Source organism: Triticum aestivum, chromosome 5B (genome assembly GCF_018294505.1).
Source record: "Triticum aestivum cultivar Chinese Spring chromosome 5B, IWGSC CS RefSeq v2.1, whole genome shotgun sequence".
Classification (NCBI taxonomy): domain Eukaryota; kingdom Viridiplantae; phylum Streptophyta; class Magnoliopsida; order Poales; family Poaceae; genus Triticum; species Triticum aestivum.
Window position 1 is genome coordinate 441,007,059 of NC_057807.1, and position 21,035 is coordinate 441,028,093.

The following is a 21,035-nucleotide window of genomic DNA, read 5'->3' on the forward strand; positions in this document are numbered from 1 at the left end:
CTAGCCTCCCAAACTAAATCCTCAATATTTTGCTCTTACATTGGAGCTGAGGTTTCATGATCATGCTTAGCATGACAACCCAAAGAAAGGAACCGATAGCGGGACTATTTTCTTTGGAAGACATTTCTTCTGTTAAACAGTAATATAACATGTCTCTCCGCGTACCTTTGTTTATAAAACTGTATGGCCAGATTGCCTTGTTTGTTGTAAATCTTTGCCCTCATAAAGGCTTTATAAAGTAGGGCAAACACTCCTCGGCTATTGGCCGAGGAGGTGGAAGCCGATGGTCGGTCAACAAAGTTTTGTACAATGCGGATCCGAGCATTAATGACGTAAAGTACTTGGATACATAGAGTCATTACACATAATTTTTGATTTTACTATGGATATCGATCCTTAATTCGGCCTCTCGTGCCCGCATTAAGGCTCGGGGGCTACTGGGCTTCGGGCTTATTATTTACAAATATTAAAGGGGCACATCGATCCCCTGATCTGGTTTTGCCACCTGACCAGTGTCTCGGGGGCTACTGCATTGCCTGTTCTATGCAAAAAAAATAAGTGCAATGCAGTTTCCGAGGAGATTTTGATCCTCAGGTTGGTCGGCCGCACCCAACCTGAGTCTCGAGGACTGAGCACGCCGCTTTTTGTGTCCCAAAGTATTCTGCCTTGCTAGGACTTGATCCTCAGACCGATTTTGCAAATCAACCTGAGTCTCGGCGGCTACGGGGATCAGCGGTCTTATGTCATCCTTCATGTGCATCTCGGGTTTTAGACCGATACCCACCTTGAGGGCTACTGGTTATGTATCTCAGCAGAGAATAAATTGCATCAATCAAAAATATTGACAAAAATCGGCCCACATTCTGGGTGGTGCACCACCTCGGAAGCAGTCCAGCATAAAGCTCGAGCGCTAGTGGCTGGCTCCATAGAGGGCATTTCCGGCATTAAGCTCGGCTAAAATCCTTCAAACTTCTTTGAACCAAGGTGATTTACGGCACCTCGGATACAGTCTGGCGTTGGAGCTCGAATACATAGTCCGGCGTTGGAGCTCGGATACAGTCCGGCGTTGGAGCTCGGATACATAGTCCGGCGTTAGAGCTGGGAAGCAGTCCGGCATTGGTGCTCGGCTGCAAAAGATACCTCGAATGCAGTCCGGCGTTGGAGCTCGGACGCAAGAGGACGTTGCCGCCCGGGAACAACTTCAAACCCGAGGCATGGCACAAAAATAGCAAGGCATTGATAAAGGCCGTAAACTTAAAGGGGCTCCTCGGATACCCGACGTGTAAACTCGTCGAATGCATTTCGGCGATCCTCAAGATCGAAGATGAGAAGATTTGTTGAACCAGTTTTCAAGACCGACGAACGAAGATGAAGAATAGTTCAGAAGAATCGAGGAGCGTCCCCAACTTGAAGACCGGTTCAGGGGGCTACTGACGGTGTCCTGGACTATGGGGTACTCAACGCATCGTCTCCCGATCAATTGGATTGGGCCGAGGACCCCCATGGCCGTATACTCGTGGGCCAGTCTGGACAGCTGCCGCATACAAGGAAGAATCCACAAGACTTGGCGATCAAGACAAGGACTCCTCCCCCACCGGCGTATTCGGCTAGGACTCTTGTTATCCTAGGCCTCTGGTACATTATATAAACCAGGGTCGGGCTAGTCGATAGACATATACAACAACAATCTACCATAGACTAGCTTCTAGGGTTTAGCCTCTCTGATCTTGTGGTAGATCAACTCTTGTACTACCCATATCATCAATATTAATCAAGCAGGAGTAGGGTTTTACCTCCATCGAGAGGGCCCGAACCTGGGTAAAAACATCGTGTCCCTTGTCTCCTGTTACCATCCGCCTAGACGCACAGTTCGGGACCCCCTACCCGAGATCCGCCGGTTTTGACACCGACATTGGTGCTTTCATTGAGAGTTCCTCTATGTCATCGCTTTGAGGCTTGGTGGCATCTTCAATCGCCAACAACACGGTCCAGGGCGAGATTTTTCTCCCCGGATAGATCTTTGTGTTCGGCGGCTTCGTGTTGCGGACCAATTCGCTTAGTCATCTGGAGCAGATCGACAGCTATGCCCCTGGCCACCAGGTCAGGTTCGGAAACTTGAACTACATGACGGATATTCGTGGAGACAACTTTATTTTGAAATTATATTTAACTTGACTAGAAATTTCGGATAAAAATATTTCGGATCCCATCAAATTGTGGGAATTTTTTTTGAATTCTGTTTTGAGCGGTTGTTTGAAATTATTAATCATTGCCCTAGCTAGAAGTTGGGTTGTACTTCTAACAAACTGTAAATGGGCTGTAGTAAATTCCATTAGAATTAAAAAATGGGTTGTACATTCTTACAAATCGCAAATGGGCTATATGTTCTCTGCCAAATCCGAGTTGTGGCCTACTAAGTTGACGCATACTAAGGGCTTTGTCAACTTAGTCAATATAAACGATTCTAGCTGCAGTGACCGTACGATTTCCATCCAACGGCCGTAGTGCTTCTTCAACCTCTGGTCTTCTTGCTCCAGCCGCCCAAAGCAGCACCGGTCGTGCCGCGCGCTCCTACCTTTCGTGGCCGGTTGTGATGCCGCGGAGGCCTCACCGCCCCATACTACTCCCACCGCTGGCCAGGCCATCCCTCTACTCACCCACACCCCATGTTATTCTGCGGCGACGACAGCCTCACACCATAGCCGAACCAGTGAACCCTCGTACTCCTCTCTACGCGGGCTTCCGCTGTTGCGTCTTCCCCGGCTCCACGTCGTCCCCTTCCTAGGCCTTGTCGTCGTCCACCACCCTTGTGCTCTCGGTGCGGTGTGGTCAACATGGTCAACAACCGACTTCCATCGGAAGAGTACTATACGTGGAGAGGCTGACAGCTGGGTCCATGGCGGCCGCAAGGAAGTGCCTCCTTATTACGCGGAAAATAATTATTCCTCCACCTAACAGCAGGGACCCACCGGACGGGCCACCTTATTTTGCAAAAAAATGTTTTCCCCCTGACTGTTGGGACCCACCGGATGGGCAACGGTATTTCGTGAAAAAATGTTCCCCCCGTTATCAGCTTGGACCCACCGGAAGTGCCTCCTTATTACGCACAAAAAAATGAATACTACCCCTGCTAGCTAGGACCCACCTTGGTGGGAGGCTGACTTGTGGGCCTACTAAGTTGACAGGGACGGAGGGCTTTGTCAACTTAGTCAATATGAACGATTCTAGCTCCAATGACCGTACGATGTCCATCCAACGGCCGTAGTGCTTCTTCAACCTCTGGTCTTCTTGCTCCAACCGCCCAAAGCAGCGTCGGTCGTGCCGTATGCTCCTGCCTCCCAGGGCCGGTTGTGCTGCCGCGGAGGCCTCACCGCCCCCTACTATTCCCACCGCTGGCCAGGCCCTGGAGCGACGGCAGCCTCATACCGCAGCCAAACCGGTGAACCCTCGTACTCCTCTCCGCGCGGGCTTCCACTGCTGCGTCGTCCCCGGCTCCACGTCGTCCCCTTCCTAGGCCTCGCCATCGTCCACCGCCCAGGTGCTCTCGGTGTGGCGTGGTCAACATGGTCAAGGAACGACTTCCATCGGACGTGAACTGTACGTGGAGAGGCTGACAGCTGGGTCCACGGCCGCAGCAAGGAAGTGCCTCCTTATTATGCGGAAAATAATGATTCCTCCACCTGGCAGCAGGGACCCACCGGACGGGCGACTGTATTTCGTGAAAAAACCGTTTCCCCCCGGACTGTTGGGACCTACCAGCTACATCTTTGCACGCAAGGAAGTGCGTCCATATTACAAAAAAAATGATTCGCCCCCTGACTGTTGGGACCCACCAGCTACATCTTCGCATGCAAGGAAGTGCATCTGGGCAAAAAAAGATTCGCCCCCCTGACTGCTAGGACCCACCAGCTACATCTTCGCACACAAGGAATTGCCTGACAATCGGGACCCACCTGGTCGAAGCGTACGTAGTGTTGTCATTCTGGTCATGAACGTGTACGTACATACTGGTCGATGTAGAGGCGCGCACGTGTCGTAGTAGAGGTGCGCACGTAGCATGTACACGTACGTACAACGGCCAGGGTGCAAGAAAGTAAATACAGCCACGTACGTACATACGGGCGGGGTCTCGAACGCCTACTCGCGCATACGTATGGCCAGGACTCGTGTACATGGCTAGGTTGGAACGGAGAAACTGCGTCATCGTCGTGTTAATGGGGAGGCAACAGAATGCGTCGTGTTCATGGGGAGGCAACGGAATGCGTCGTGTTCATCGGGAGGCAACGAAACGCGTGGGAGCCAACCGTCTTAGATGAAATAGGCGATGGAAACGAGGCCTGGTGTACCGCACAAGGGAGAAAACGGCCTTGTGTTCGACCGGCCATGTTTGAAACGGGATCCTGTTCATCGGGAGGGGTCTGACATACCGCAAAACGGAGGCAACAGACTTGTGTTGAACCTCCTACAGTCGAAACGGGGTCCTGTTGATCAGGAGGGGTGTGGCATACCACAAAACGGAGGAAACAGACTTGTGTTGGAGCGCTACGGTCGAAACAGGGGTCCTGTTCATCAGGAGGGGTGTGGCGTACCGCAAAACGGGACTCCATGGGCTACTATTCATCTCCACTGTCGACCTCCTCCATCCTCCACCTATGACTGTTCATCCACGGGCTCTTGTTCATCCAGCCTCCACCGCGTGCTACTCCACCGGCTACTGTTCAACCACCCCTCTTCACGGGCTCCTGTTCAACCACCCCTCCATGGGCTACTGTTCATCCACCCCTCCATCGTCTATTGTTCATCCAGCCCTCCACAGGGTCCTATTCATCCAGCCCCAACCGGCTCGATCGATCGGGGTCCTGTTCATCCAGAGGCAATGCCACGGGGTCCTGTTCATCCACCCCCACCACTCACTGTTCATCCAACCCCCCCCCCCCCCCCCCGCAACGCTCACTATTAATCCAGAGGCAGCATCGATCAGCTTCAGTTAGCAGCAGTAGCGAATGAATAACTCAATCGGGTTTAGTAACAGCCATCGATCGGTTGCTCGGGTTCAGTAACGCGTAGCCTGTAATGCAATCGCTCGGGTTCAGTTAGAGCCCAACGCCTCGCTCGGGTTCAGTTAGAGCCCAACGCCTCGCTCGGGTTCAGTTAGAGGCCAACACCTCGCACACACGCGCGTACGTGTATGAGAGAAATGCGCATCGCTTGGCCCCGACCACCCACCATAACCGGGAACACCCCGATATTTTCCTCGCCCTCGCTTCTACCACGGTTTTTTCCGTCATGGACGGCCCAAAGAATGTCATGCAGCTGCGTCTTCAGACCACCTAGGACGAAAAGCCCATTTTCTATCATGATTTTTTGTCATAGAAGTAGGAGCCCACCACATCTATGATGATACCGGTTTTTGTCACAATTATCGTCATAGAAGTGTCATAAGTATGACAAAAAAAATCGTTCGGCCCAAAATGTCACGGATGTGTCTTTTTTTTGTAGTGTTTCTAGAATTTGATCAATAAAAGGTACAGGGCAATGATCTTTTCTAGTAGCTTTATTTAATTTGCAGAAATCAATTACCATTCTATAACCTGTAACAATTCTTTGTGGGATCAATTCATCCTTATGATTAGGAACAATGGTAATACCTCCGTTCTTAGGGACACAATGGAAATGACTTACCCACTAACTATCAGCAACAGGATAAATTATACCTGCCTCCAGAAGTTTAGTATTTCATTTTTACCACTCTTTCATCTTAGGATTTAACCATCGTTGATGATCAACTACTGGTTTAGCATCTTTCTCCAGTTTTATTTTGTGCTGGCATAGAGTGGGACTAATGCCCTTAAGATCATCAAGAGTATATCCAATAGCAGCACGGTGCTTCTTCAGAGTTTTCAATAATTTCTCTTCTTCATGCTCTAAAAGGTTAGCACTGATAATAACAGGATATATCTTCTTTTCATCAAGATAAGCATATTTAAGAGTATGAGGTAATTGTTTAAGCTCAAACACGGGATCACCCTTGGGTGGAGGAGGATCCCCTAGGATTTCGACAGGCAAGTTGTGTTTCAAAATAGGTCCTTGCTTAAAGAATACTTCACCTATTTCCCTTCTTTCATTCATAAACATATCATTTTCATGGTCTAGCAAATATTGTTCTAAAGGATCATTAGGAGGCACGACAATAGAAGCAAGACCAATAATTTCATCTTTACTAGGAAATTCTTTATCATGGGGTTGTCTGCGAAATTTAGCAAAATTAGAATTATGAGACATATCCCCTAAACCAACAGTAACAATATCCTTTTCGCAGTCTATCTTAGCATTAACGGTATTCAAGAAGGGTCTACCAAATATAATGGGACAAAAGTCATCTTGTGGGGAACCAGGAACAAGAAAATCTATAGGATATTTAATTTTTCCCACACAAGACTTCAACATCTCTAACAATCCCAATTGGTGAAATAGTATCTTTATTGGCAAGCTTAATAGTAACATCAATATCTTCTATCTCAGCAGGTGCAATATCATGCATAATTTCTTTGTATAAGGAATGAGGTATTGTGCTCACACTAGCACCCATATCACATAAGCCATGATAACAATGATCTCCTATTTTAACATAAACAACAGGCATGCCAACAACAAGTCTATGTTTATTTTTAGTATCGGGTCTAGCAATTCTAGCAACTTCATCATAGAAATAAATAGCATGCCCATCAATATTATCGACCAAGAAATCTTTAACCATAGCAATACTAGGTTCAGCTTTAATTTGCTGAGGCGGTGTAGGTGTTCTAGCATTACTCTTACGAACCACAGTTGAAGCTTTAGCATGATCCTTTATTCTAACAGGAAAAGGTAGTTTCTCAATATAAGCGGTAGGAACAATAGGATCAACATTATATGTAATAGTTTTTTCTTCAACTTTATAGGTTCTACTACCTTTACTTTAATGGGAGGATGATATTTAAACCACTTCTCCTTAGGGAGATAAACATGAGTAGCAAAAGACTCACAAAAAGAAGCTATTATCTCAGAGTCAAGTCCATATTTAGTGCTAAACTTTTGAAAAGCATTAGTATTCATAAAAGATTTAACACAATCAAACTTAGGTTCAATACCTGACACTTTACCTTCATCGAGTTCCCAATCTTTAGAGTTGCATTTAATTCTTTTTAAAAGATCCCACCAAAATTCAATAGTCTTCTTTATAAAAGAACTAGTACAAGAAGTATCGAGCATGGAGCGATCATTATGAGAAATCCAAGCATAAAATTTTTGAATAATAATTTCTCTTGAGAGCTCATGATTGGGGTATGAATATAACATTGACTTAAGCCTCCCCGATCTTGAGCGATACTTTCTCCTTCACGAGGCCAAAAATTATATATATAATTACGATCACGATGAACCAGATGCATAGGATAAAACTTCTGATGAAATTCCAATTTCAATCGGTTGTAGTTCCATGATCCAATATCATCACATAGCCTAAAACATGTCAATGCCTTTCCCTTCAAAGATAAAGGGAAGACCTTCTTCTTGAATACATCCTCGGGCATACCTGCAAGCTTAAATAATCCACAAACTTCATCCACATAGATTAGGTGCATATCGGGATGTAATGTTCCGTCTCCTGTATAGGGATTAGCTAGCAGTTTCTCTATCATACCCGAAGGAATTTCAAAGTTAACATTTTCAGTAGGTTCAGTAGGTTGAGGAGCAACTCTTTGCACTTCTGGTTGGGGTGAAGATAACCCGAACAAGTCCCTCAAAGGATTATTTTCCATAGTAACAATTGACAGTAAATTTCAGCACACTATATAAATGTTTCCTTACCAAATTCTACCTACCAAAGGCACTTCACTCCCCGGCAACGGTGCCAAAAAAGAGTCTTGATGACCCACAAGTATAAGGGATCTATCGTAGTCCTTTCGATAAGTAAGAGTGTCGAACCCAACGAGGAGCAGAAGGAAATGACAAGCGGTTTTTAGTAAGGTATTCCCTGCAAGCACTGAAATTATCAGTAACAGACAGTTTTGTGATAAGGTAATTCATAACGGGTAACAAGTAACAATAGTAAATGAGATGCAGCAAGGTGGCCCAATTCTTTTTGTAGCAAAGGATAAGCCTGGACAAACTCTTATATAAAGCAAAGCGCTCCCCAGGACACATGGGAATTACTGCAAGCTAGTTTTCATCATGCTCATATGATTCACATTCGTTACTTTGATAATTTGATATGTGGGTGGACCGGTGCTTGGGTACTGCCCTTCCTTGGACAAGCATCCCACTTATGATTAACCCCTCCTGCAAGCATCCGCAACTACGAAAGAAGAATTAAGGTAAACGTAACCATAGCATGAAACATATGGATCCAAATCAGCCCCTTATGAAGCAACACATAAACTAGGGTTTAAGCTTCTATCACTCTATCAACCCATCATCTACTTATTACTCCCCAGTGCCTCACCCTAGGCCCAAACAATGGTGAAGTGTCATGTAGTCGATGTTCACATAACACCACAGAGGAGAGACAACATACATCTCATCAAAATATCGAACGAATATCAAATTCACATGATTACTTATAACAAGATTTCTCCCATGTCCTCAGGAACAAACGTAATTACTCACAAATCATATTCATGTTCATGATCATAGGGGTATTAATATGCATTAAGGATCTGAACATATGATCTTCCACCGAATAAACCAACTAGCATCAACTACAAGGAGTAATCAACACTACTAGCAACCCACAGGTACCAATCTGAGGTTTTGAGACAAAGATCGGATACAAGAGATGAACCGGGTTTGAGAGGAGATGGTGCTGGTGAAGATGTTGATGGAGATTGACCCCATGTCGATGAGAGGATCGATGGTGATGATGATGGTGACGATTTCCCCCTCCCGGAGGGATGTTTCCCCGGTAGAACAGCTCCGCCTGAGCCCTAGATTGGTCCTGCCCAGGTTCCGCCTCAAGACGGTGGCACTTCGTCCTGAAAGCTTCCTTATGATTTTTTCTAGGGCAAAAGACACCATATAGCATAAGATGGATGTCGGGGGCCTGCCAGGTGGGTGGGCCCCTCTGGTGCTTTCTTTGCCCAATATTTTTAATATATTCCAAAACTAGCTTTCCTGGAGTTTCAAGACTTTTGGAGTTGTGCAGAATAGGTCTCTAATATTTGCTCCTTTTCCAGCCCAGAATTCCAGTTTCTGGCATTCTCCCTCTTCGTGTAAACCTTATAAAATAAGAGAGAAAATGCATAAGTATTGTGACATAATGTGTAGTAACTGCGCATAATGCAATAAATATCGATATAAAAGCATGATGCAAAATGGACGTATCAAGGCGTTCCCGTCTAATTAGGCCCAGGAGAGCAAAAAAAAGGATGTTTGGCGAGGCATTGGATTCTCCCAAAACAGTTAAAAACATTATTGGAATCTTCTGCCCCTCCTTTGTTGCGTGCCTCCTATACTCCTATGAAATAGGAGCCCCATTTTTTGACTTATTATCGCTCATTGTTGATAATACATATGCTGGTTGTAGGGTGGTAGGGAGGCGTTAGTTCACATTAGCAACCAAAATTTGTGAGCGCGTGTTTTTTTTAGAAAAAAGGCTATCCCCCAGCTTTAAATTGGTGAAGCCCTTACAACCAACAGAACAACACAACACCACAACATAAAATAGAAGACAATGACAAGATACAAGGGTGCTCAGGGGACTAACAAAGAACCTAGATGACCCAAGGAGGTAACAAAAATTTCCCTCTTAGCCGGCAAAATAACATCGAGCTCAAACATATTTTTGCAGTGAGGACCCAAAAGGTTTGGTTCTCTCAGAAAAAGACCCTACCATTTTGGAGTGGAGACCGAAAAAATTTGGTTTCATTACAAACAAAGCCAAAATTTGAACAAGTCATGGCTTGAAATTTTGGCAGCATAACGCATCGGAAAGAATCCAAATCAACAAGAATGGTGTGGTGTTGTTGATTCCAAAATTCATTCATGCACTCCAAGTGCAAGTCAATAAACACATTGGATGAAACATTCCATATCATCACACTACCAAATCGTTTCCCCAACAGCAGCACCACAAACTAAAAAAAATAAGCTCGCGAGATGAATCTAACAGCTTCCACCACTCACTGCTGGCCCATCCTTCCTTGTGATGCCATTCTTCTTCTGTTCGAATGAATGGTCACAGCATAGGCATTGATACGTCTCCAACGTATCTATAATTTTTAATGTTCCATGCTATTATATTACCCGTTTTGGATGTTTATGGGCTTTAGTCTACACTTCTATATAATTTTTGTGACTAACCTACTAACCGGAGGCCCAGCCTGAATTGCTGTTCTTTTGCCTATTTTAGTGTTTCGAAGAAAAGGAATATCAAACGGAGTCCAAACGGAATGAAACCTCCGGGAACGATCTTTTTGGAACAAATGCCAACCGGGAGACTTGGAGTGGACGTCAAGCAACAAATGAGGCGGCCAAGAGGGTGCCCGGCGCGCCCACCAGGGCTGGGCGCGCCCCCCACCCTCGTGGGCCCCTCGATCGTCCACCGACGTACTTCTTCCTCCTATATATACACCCATACCCTAAAACCATCAGAAGCGACCATGAAAACCTAATTCCACTGCCGCAACCTTCTGTATCTGCGAGATCCCATCTTGGAGCCATCGCCAGCGCTCCGCCGGAGGGGGAATCCACCACGGAGGGCCTGTACATCATCTCCAAGGCCTCTCCGATGAGTTGTGAGTAGTTTACCACAGACCTTCGGGTCCATAATTATTAGCTAGATGGCTTATTCTCTCTCTTTGAATCTCAAAAAGTTCTCCTCGATCTTCTTGGAGATCTATTCGATGTAACTCTTTTTGCGGTGTGTTTGTCGAGATCCGGTGAATTGTGGGTTTATGATCAAGTTTATCTATGAGAAATATTTGAATCTCCTCTGAATTCTTTTATGTATGATTAAGTTATCTTTGCAAGTCTCTTTAAATTATCAGTTTGGTTTGGCCTACTAGATTGATCTTTCTTGCAATACGAGAAGTGCTTAGCTTTTGGTTCAATCTTGCGGTGTCCTTTCCCAGTGATAGCAGGGGCAGCAAGGCACGTATTGTATTGTTGCCATCGAGGATAAAAAGATGGGGTTTATATCATATTGCATGAGTTTATCCCTCTACATCATGTCATCTTGCTTAATGCGTTACTCTGTTCTTATGAACTTAATACTCTAGATGCGGGCAGGAGTCGGTCGGTGTGTGGAGTAATAGTAGTAGATGCAGAATCGTTTCGATCTACTTGTCACGGACGTGATGCCTATATACATGATCGTGCCTAAATAATCTCATAACTATTCGCTTTTCTATCAATTGCTCAACAGTAATTTGTACACCCACCGTAATACTTATGCTATCTTGAGAGAAGCCACTAGTGAAATCTATGGTCGCCGGGTCTATCTTTTATTATATAAGTTTTCCATCTACTTTTATTTGCATCTTTTATTTTCCAATCTATATCATAAAAATACCAAAAATATTTATCTTATCATATTATCTCTATCAGATCTCACTTTCGCAAGTGGCCGTGAAGGGATTGACAACCCCTTTATTGTGTTGGTTGCGAGGTTCTTGTTTGTTTGTGTAGGTGCGTGGGACTTTTGAGGAGCCTCCTACTGGATTGATACCTTGGTTCTCAAAAACTGAGGGAAATACTTACGCTACTTTGCTGCATCACCGTTTCCTCTTCAAGGAAAACCAACGCAAGCTCAAGACGTAGCAAGAAGGATTTCTGGCGCCGTTGCCGGGGAGGTCTTCGCTCAAGTCAAGACATACCAAGTTCCCATCACAAACTCATCTCCCTCGCATTACATTATTTGCGATTTGCCTCTCGTTTTCCTCTCCCCCACTTCACCCTTGCCGTTTTACTTGCCCTCTCTTTCCCATTCTCCTCTCTTTTTTGCTTGCCCTTTTTGTTTGCTTGTGTGTTGGATTGCTTGTCGCGATGGCGCAAGATAATACCAAATTGTGTGACTTCTCCAATACCAATAATAATGATTTCCTTAGTACTCTGATTGCTCCTCTTAATGATGTTGAGTCTTGTGAAATCAATGTTGCTTTGCTGAATCTTGTTATGAAAGATCAATTCTCCGGCCTTCCTAGTGAAGATGTCGCTACACATCTAAACAACTTTGTCGATTTGTGTGAGATGCAAAAGAAGAAAGATACAGATAATTTTATTGTTAAATTGAAGTTATTTCCGTTTTCCCTTAGAGATCTTTCTAAATTTTGGTTTTCATCTTTGCCTAAAAATAGTATTGATTCTTGGAATAAGTGCAAAGATGCTTTTATCTCTAAGTATTTTCCTCCCGCTAAGATCATCTCGCTTAGGAACGATATTATGAATTTTAAACAATTTGATCATGAGCATGTTGCCCAATCTTGGGAAAGAATGAAATTAATGGTTCTCAATTGCCCTACTCATGGTTTGAATTTATGGATGATCATACAAAATTTCTATGCCAGATTGAATTTTGCTTCTAGAAATCTTTTAGATTCGATCGCGGGAGGCACTTTTATGGAAATCACCTTAGGAGAAGCTACTAAACTCCTTGATAACATTATGGCTAATTATTCTCAATGGCCCACCGAAAGATCTACTAGTAAGAAAGTGCACGCTATAGAAGAAATTAATGTTTTGAGTGGAAAGATGGATGAACTTATGAAATTTTTTGCTATTAAGAGTGCTCCTATTGATCCCAATGATATGCCTTTGTCTACTTTGATTGAGAATAATAATGAATCTATGGATGTGAATTTTGTTGGTAGGAATAATTTTGGTAACAATGCTTATAAAGGAAACTTTAATCCTAGACCGTTCCCTAGTAATTCCTCTAATAATTATGGTAATTCCTACAACAACTCTTATGGAAATTTTAATAAGATGCCCTCTGATTTTGAAAATAGTGTTAAAGAATTTATGATCTATCAAAAGAATGTTAATGCTTTGCTTGAAGAAAAATTGCTTAAAGTTGATGAATTGGCTAGGAACATTGATAGACTTTCGCTTGATGTTGTTTCTTTGAAACTCAGATCTATTCCTCCTAAGCATGATATCAATGAGTTTCTCAAAGCCATGAGAATTTCCATTGATGAGTGCAAAGAAAGGATCGCTAGATTGCGTGCTAAGAAAGATTGCTTTGTAAAAGCATGTTCTTATAGTCTCCATGATAATAATGATGAAGATCTAAAAGTTATTGATGTGTCCCCTATTAAATCCTTGTTTTTCAATATGAATCTTAATAATGATGGGACTGGAGATGAGTCAACTTTAGTTAAAAGGCGTCCCAATGATTCAGAGTTTTTAGATCTTGATGCCAAATTTGGTAAAACTGGGATTGGAGAGGTCAAGACTTTAAATAGCATTGAACCCACTATTATGGATTTCAAGGAATTTAATTATGATAATTGTTCTTTAATAGATTATATTTCCTTGTTGAAATCCGTGTTGAATTCTCCTCATGCTTATAGTCAAAATAAAGCTTTTACCAAACATATTGTTGATGCCTTGATGCAATCTTATGAAGAAAAACTTGAATTGGAAGTTTCTATACCTAGAAAACTTTATGATGAGTGGGAACCTACTATAAAAATTAAAATTAAAGATCATGAGTGTTATGCTTTATGTGATTTGGGTGCTAGTGTTTCCACGATTCCGAAAACTTTATGTGATGTGCTAGGTTTCCATGATTTTGATGATTGCTCTTTAAACTTGCATCTTGCGGATTCCACCATTAAGAAACCTTTGGGAAGGATCAACGACGTTCTTATTGTTGCAAATAGGAATTATGTGCCCGTAGATTTTTATCGTTCTTGATATAGATTGCAATCTTTCATGTCCCATTATTCTTGGTAGACCTTTCCTTAGAACGATTGGTGCAATTATTGATATGAAGGAAGGAAACATTATATTCCAATTTCCTTTAAGGAAAGGCATGGAACACTTTCCAAGAAATAAAGTAAAATTACCTTATGAATCTATCATGCGAGCTACTTATGAATTGAGTGCCAAAGATGGCACTACTTAAATCTATCCTCGCTTTTGTGCCTAGCTTGGGGCGTTAAACAATAGCGCTTGTTGGGAGGCAACCCAATTTTATTTTTGTTTCTTGCTTTTTGCTTCTGTTTAGTAATAAATATTTCATCTAGCTTATGTTTATATGTGTTTTCATGTTTTAATTAGTGTTTGTGCCAAGTAAAACCTATAGGATAACCTATGGTAAGAGTTAATTCTGCTGAAAAACAGAAACTTTGCGCTCATGAGAAAAAATTCAATAAATCACAGAAACATTATTTGCATTGATTATTTTTGCTGTATATCAATAGACAAATTTCCTAGGACGTCCTATTTTTGTAGGATTTTTAAAGTTCCAGAAGTATTCTAAAGTTACAGATTGCTACAGACTGTTCTGTTTTTGACAGATTCTGTTTTTCATGTGTTGTTTGCTTATTTTGATGCATCTATGGCTAGTATGTAGGGGTATGAACCATAGAGAAGTTGGAATACATTATTTTTAACACCAATATAAATACATAATGAGTTCATTACAGTACCTTATGTGGTGGTTTTTCTTTCTTGCACTAACGGAGCTTATGAGATTTCCTGTTGAGTTTTGTGTTGTGAAGTTTTCAAGTTTTGGGTAAAGATTTGATGGACTATGGAATAAGGAGTGGAAAAAGCCTAAGCTTGGGGATGCCCATGGCACCCCAAGATATTCAAGGAAAACCAAAATCCTAAGCTTGGGGATGCCCCAGAAGGCATCCCCTCTTTCGTCTTCGTCTATCGGTAACTTTACTTGGAGCTATACTTTTATTCACCACATGATATGTGTTTTGCTTGGAGCGTCCTGTATGATATTAGTCTTTCATTTTTAGTTTACCACAATCATCCTTGTTGTACACACCTTTTGAGAGAGACACACTTGATTTGGAATTTATTAGAATACTCTATGTGCTTCACTTATATTTTTTGAGGTAGATAGTTTTGCTCTATGTGCTTCACTTATATTTTCTAGAGCACGGCGGTGGCTTTATTTTGAAGAAATTGTTGATCTCTCATGCTTCACTTATATCATTTTGAGAGTATTTTAGAACAGCATGGTATTTTCTATGGTTATAAATTTGGTCCTAGAATGATGAGCATCCAAGTTGGGTATAATAAAAACTATCATAGAAAGTGCATTAAAAACTATGATCAATTTGGTGCTTGATAATTGTTTTGAGATATAAAGGTGGTAATGCTAGAGTCATGCTAGTTGGGTAATTATGAAATTGAGAAATACTTGTGTTGAAGTTGGCAAGTCCCGTAGCATGCACCTATGGTAAAAGTTGTGTGACAAATTTGTTGCATGAGGTGCTCTTTTAATTGTCTTCCTTATGAGTGGCGATCGGGGACGAGTGATGGTCTTTTCCTACCAATATATCCCTCTAGGGGCATGCATAGTAGTACTTTGCTTCGAGGGCTAATAAACTTTTGCAATAAGTATATGAGTTCTTTATGACTAATGCGAGTCCATGGATATACGCACACTTACCCTTCCACTTTGCTAGCCTTTATTATGTTGCGCAACTTTCACCGGTATCATGCACTCATTATTTACCTTCCTCAAAACAGCCACCATACGTACCTATTATGGCATTTTCATAGCCATTCCGAGATATATTGCCATGCAACTTTCCACCGTTCCATTTATTATGACACACTCCATCATTGTCATATTGCTCTTTGCATGATCATGTAGTTGACATCGTATTTGTGGCATGGCCACCTTCATAATTTTTCATACATGTCACTCTTGATTCATTGCATATCCCGGTACACCACCGGAGGCATTCACATAGAGTCATATTTTGTTCTAAGTATTGAGTTGTAATTCTTGAGTTGTAAATCAATAAAAGTGTGATGATCTTCATTATTAGAGCATTGTCCAAAGTGAGGAAAGGATGATGAAGACTATGATTCCCCCACAAGTCGGGATGAGACTTCGGACTTTATAAAAATAAAAAGAGGCTAAAGAAGCCCATAAAAAAAGAGGCCAAAGAAGCCCACCAAATAAAAAAAAGAGAAAAGAAAAAAAAATGAAATAAGAGAAAAGAGAGAAGGGACAATGCTACTATCTATTTTCCACACTTGTGCTTCAAAGTAGCACCATGATCTTCATGATAGAGAGTCTCCTATGTTGTCACTTTCATATAATAGTGGGAATTTTTCATTATAGAACTTGGCTTGTATATTCCAATGATGGGCTTCCTCAAAAACGTCATAGGACTTTGTGAGCAAGCAAGTTGGATGCACACCCACTTAGTTTCTTTTGTTGAGCTTTCATATATTTATAGCTCTAGTGCATCCGTTGCATGGCAATCCCTACTCACTCACATTGATATCTATTAATGGGAATCTCCATAGCCCGTTGATACGCCTAGTGGATGTGAGACTATCCTCTCCCTTTTTTGTCTTCACAACCACCACCATAGTGCTATGTCCATGGCTTGCGCTCATGTATTGCGTAAGAGTTGAAAAGGCTGAAGCGCGTTAAAAAGTGTGAACTAATTGCTCGGCTTGTCATCGGGGTTGTGCATGATGGAAGTATTTTGTGTAATGAAAATGAAGCATGGCCTAACTATATGATTTTGTAGGGATAAGCTTTCTTTGGCTATGCTATTTTGATAAGACATGATTATTTGTTAGTATGCTTCAAGTATTATTATTTTTATGTTTTATAAGCTTTTATCTTGAATCATTTGGATCTGAACAATCATGCCGCAATAAAGAAAATTACATTGAGAATTATGCTAGGTAGCATTCCACATCAAAAATTCTATTTTTATCATTTACCTACTCGAGGACGAGCAGGAATTAAGCTTGGGGATGCTTGATACGTCTCCAACGTATCTATAATTTTTTATTGTTTCATGCTATTATATTACCCGTTTTGGATGTTTATGGGCCTTACTCTACACTTTCATATCATTTTTGGGACTAACCTACTAACCGGAGGCCCAGCCCGAATTGCTATTTTTGCCTATTTCAGTGTTTCGAAGAAAAGGAATATCAAACGGAGTCCAAACGGAATGAAACCTTCGGGAACGATCTTTTTGGAACAAATGCCAACCGGGAGATTTGGAGTGGACGTCAAGCAACAAACGAGGCGGCCACGAGGGTGCCCGGCACGCCCACCAGGGCTGGGCGCGCCCCCACCCTCGTGGGCCCCTCGATCATCCACCGCGTACTTCTTCCTCCTATATATACACCCGTCCCCTGAAACCATCAGAAGCGACCACGAAAACCTAATTCCACCGTCGCAACCTTCTGTATCCGCGAGATCCCATCTTGGAGCCGTCGCTGGCGCTCCGCCGGAGGGGGAATCCACCACGGAGGGCCTCTACATCATCTCCAAGGGCTCTCCGATGAGTTGTGAGTAGTTTAACACAGACCTTCGGGTCCATAGTTATTAGCTAGATGGCTTCTTCTCTCTCTTTGAATCTCAATACAAAGTTCTCCTCGATCTTCTTGGAGATCTATTTGATGTAACTCTTTTTGCGGTGTGTTTGTCAAGATCCGGTGAATTGTGGGTTTATGATCAAGTTTATCTATGAGAAATATTTGAATCTTCTCTGAATTCTTTTATGTATGATTAATTTATCTTTGCAAGTCTCTTCGAATTATCAGTTTGGTTTGGCCTACTAGATTGATCTTTCTTGCAATAGGAGAAGTGCTTAGCTTTGGGTTCAATCTTGCGGTGTCCTCTCCCAGGGATAGTAGGGGCAGCAAGGCATGTATTGTATTGTTGCCATCGAAGATAAAAAGATGGGGTTTATATCATATTGCATGAGTTTATCCCTCTACATCATGTCATCTTGCTTAATGTGTTACTCTGTTCTTATGAATTTAATACTCTAGATGCAGGCATGAGTCGGTCGATGTGTGGAGTAATAGTAGTAGATGCAGAATCGTTTTGATCTACTTGTCATGAACGTGATGCCTATATACATGATCATGCCTAGATAATCTCATAACTATTCGCTTTTCTATCAATTGCTCGATAGTAATTTGTTCACCCACCGTAATACTTATGCTATCTTGAGAGAAACCACTAGTGAAACCTATGGCCGCCGGGTCTATCTTTTATTATATAAGTTTCCATCTACTTTTATTTGCATCTTTTACTTTCCAATCTATATCATAAAAATACCAAAAATATTTATCTTATCATATTATCTCTATCAGATCTCACTTTCGCAAGTGGCCGTGGAGGGATTGACAACCTCTTTATTGCGTTGGTTGCGAGGTTCTTGCTTGTTTGTGTAGGTGCGTGGTACTTTTGAGGAGCCTCCTACTAGATTGATATCTTGGTTCTCAAAAACTGAGGGAAATTCTTACGCTACTTTGCTGCATCACCCTTTCCTCTTCAAGGAAAAACCAACACAAGCTCAAGACATAGCAGGCATCGAATCATTGTTTGCGGCAGGGGCGTCGTAGGAAGCATGTATTGAAAATGTATGCGGCTAGCGTTGGATGGTTGTCTCCCGCATCCATGTATGTGGACTGGTCCACCCTGTCCGCGGACGGATGCGGGAGGTTTTTTGCGGGTTGCCTTTGAAGATGCCCTTAGAAGTGCTTGGACAACCTTATTATGTGGAAATGAGCTTGATTAGATATGTTGATTCATTGGTTTTATTATGAATGCCCTTGTATTATCCTTTTCACTACAAGTATATCATTTCAGACGCGTATTACATGTGCAAGCTTACTAGTACCTGAAACAAACATTGCTTTGGATATCTCATATCTTTTAGCTTTTGTTTCTGAAAACAACTTTCAATTTCAAGAATATCACATAACTATCCCTAAACATTTTGAAGTTCGGGTCTCGTGGAAGCAAGCATAGTGTACTTGCCCGTGAGCAATTAATCTATAAATGTAGTGCAAGTTATACTTGACATTGTTCATAAGTAATTGCACTCGTAATTAACAATTTAATTTCAACATGCACTCTCACTCAAAGCAATATCTCTCATAATTGATTCAAGCGATTCAAGATCAATTGTCAGCTTTTCGTCATTGATGTGACATTATGCATTAAAAAATCAATCAGTAGTCCAACAAGCCAATCACCTCTCTATCTGACTATTGTTCATCTTTCGATGGGCGTCTTTCGAGATCAAGACTCTCATGCCATGAATGTCAAGACAAGTAAGCGATCTCGCTGCACGGTCCGACCACACCCTCCTTAAATAGTTCAAGTTGTTCATACCAATGTGACAAGGCGCACCCCAAAGTAACACATATTTAAGATGGCGCTGTGTTTGGGAGAACACTAACCACTTGATATTTTAGTGTGAGAGATCACCCTACAAAATCACGACTACTACACGTCAATCAAGGTGCATGAAATGGGATTAACATCACATGCAATTCATAAAAGTGTGATATGGCATAGCCCCTTTTGTTGGAGAAGTCTGCGTCGTCTTCGTGCAGTTTTGCAAAAAAATTGTCGTGGCAACCGCTCTCAAGAGAATCAATTACCATCCATACTTATCGTCGTAGCAACCAGAAATGTTTTTTTTCAAAAAATCATGAATGTTTTCTAATTCATAAAAGTGTGATGTGGCATAGCTCCTTTAGTTGGAGAAGTCTGTGTCGTCTTGGAGCAGGTTTAGCAAAAATCTACCATGGCATCCATTTTCTGTTGTCATGGCAGCAGTTTTCAGCCAAATCTTTCGTCATGGTAGGAAGAAAATACTCTAAAAAATACATGAATGTCGTGACAGATGTTGTGAACTTTTTTGAAATTCATGACAACTTAATGAAATTATGTGAATAATTTTAAAAATCGAGATTTTTTGGAATTTTTTTTGAACGGTTTCTAAATTCTTTGACTTTTTAAATTGAAAAACATTTTTTAAATTCATGAACTTTTTAGGTTCATGAAAATTTTAACATTCATGGACTGTTTTCCAAGTTTGTGAACTTTTAAAAAAATGCTATCATTTTTTTTCAAATCCATTAATTTTTTCACATTCAAAACATTATTTAAAATATCTAGTTTTTAAAATTTCATGAATTTTGTTTCAAACTCGTGAAGGTTTATCAAACATGTAAATATTTTTTCATTCAAAAATTATTTTTCAAATGCATGAACGTTTTGAAAATTCATGAATATTTTTTTCAAATTGATGAACTTTTTTGAATGCAAACTTTAAATCTGTAATAAAGTGATAGTCGATTATTTTTCTTAATGAAGCCAGACAACCTAGTAGTACTCCTAATGAATCACAAGCTAAGCTAGGTAAACACAAATGGGTCCTGACCCATACCGTTTTGCGCACGCCAACACGAATCTGGGCGCTTGAAGCCTAGACTATTTGCCGCCCGTGGGCGGCAACGTTTTGCTTCCTTTTTTGTTTTACGTTTCTTATTTTACTTTTAAATTTTGGTTCATTTTTATGTTTTCTTCTTTTTATTGAGTATTATATAAATGGTTCACCACATATTACAAAATAAATTCATTTTATATTAAGGAAAATGTTCACCATATATTGTAAAAAAGTTTACCATGCATTATAAAAAAATTCATCGTGTATTAAGACATTGTTCAACTTATACTACAAAATTTTCGTTGTGTATTTAAATGCAATCCATTGTATTTTAAGAAATTGGTCAACTCATACTACAAAATGTTCATCGTGTATTTGAACTTTATTCAATATTTTCTGTTTTAAGAAGTGTTCAATGTATATTACAAAAAAATTCAATGTGTATTCGAAAATTGTTCAGCATATATATTCATATTTTCATAAGCTGCTCGAAATAAGAGTCGACAAGAAAAACAAAACAGGCTGCTATAGTTAACCTTTTTGTGTTTTTCGCAAAAAATAAAAGATGGTGCCGTACCATTTTTCTACAGTACCGGGACACTACAGTGTCTCTACATTGCCTTTTTTAGTTAAACTGCAAAC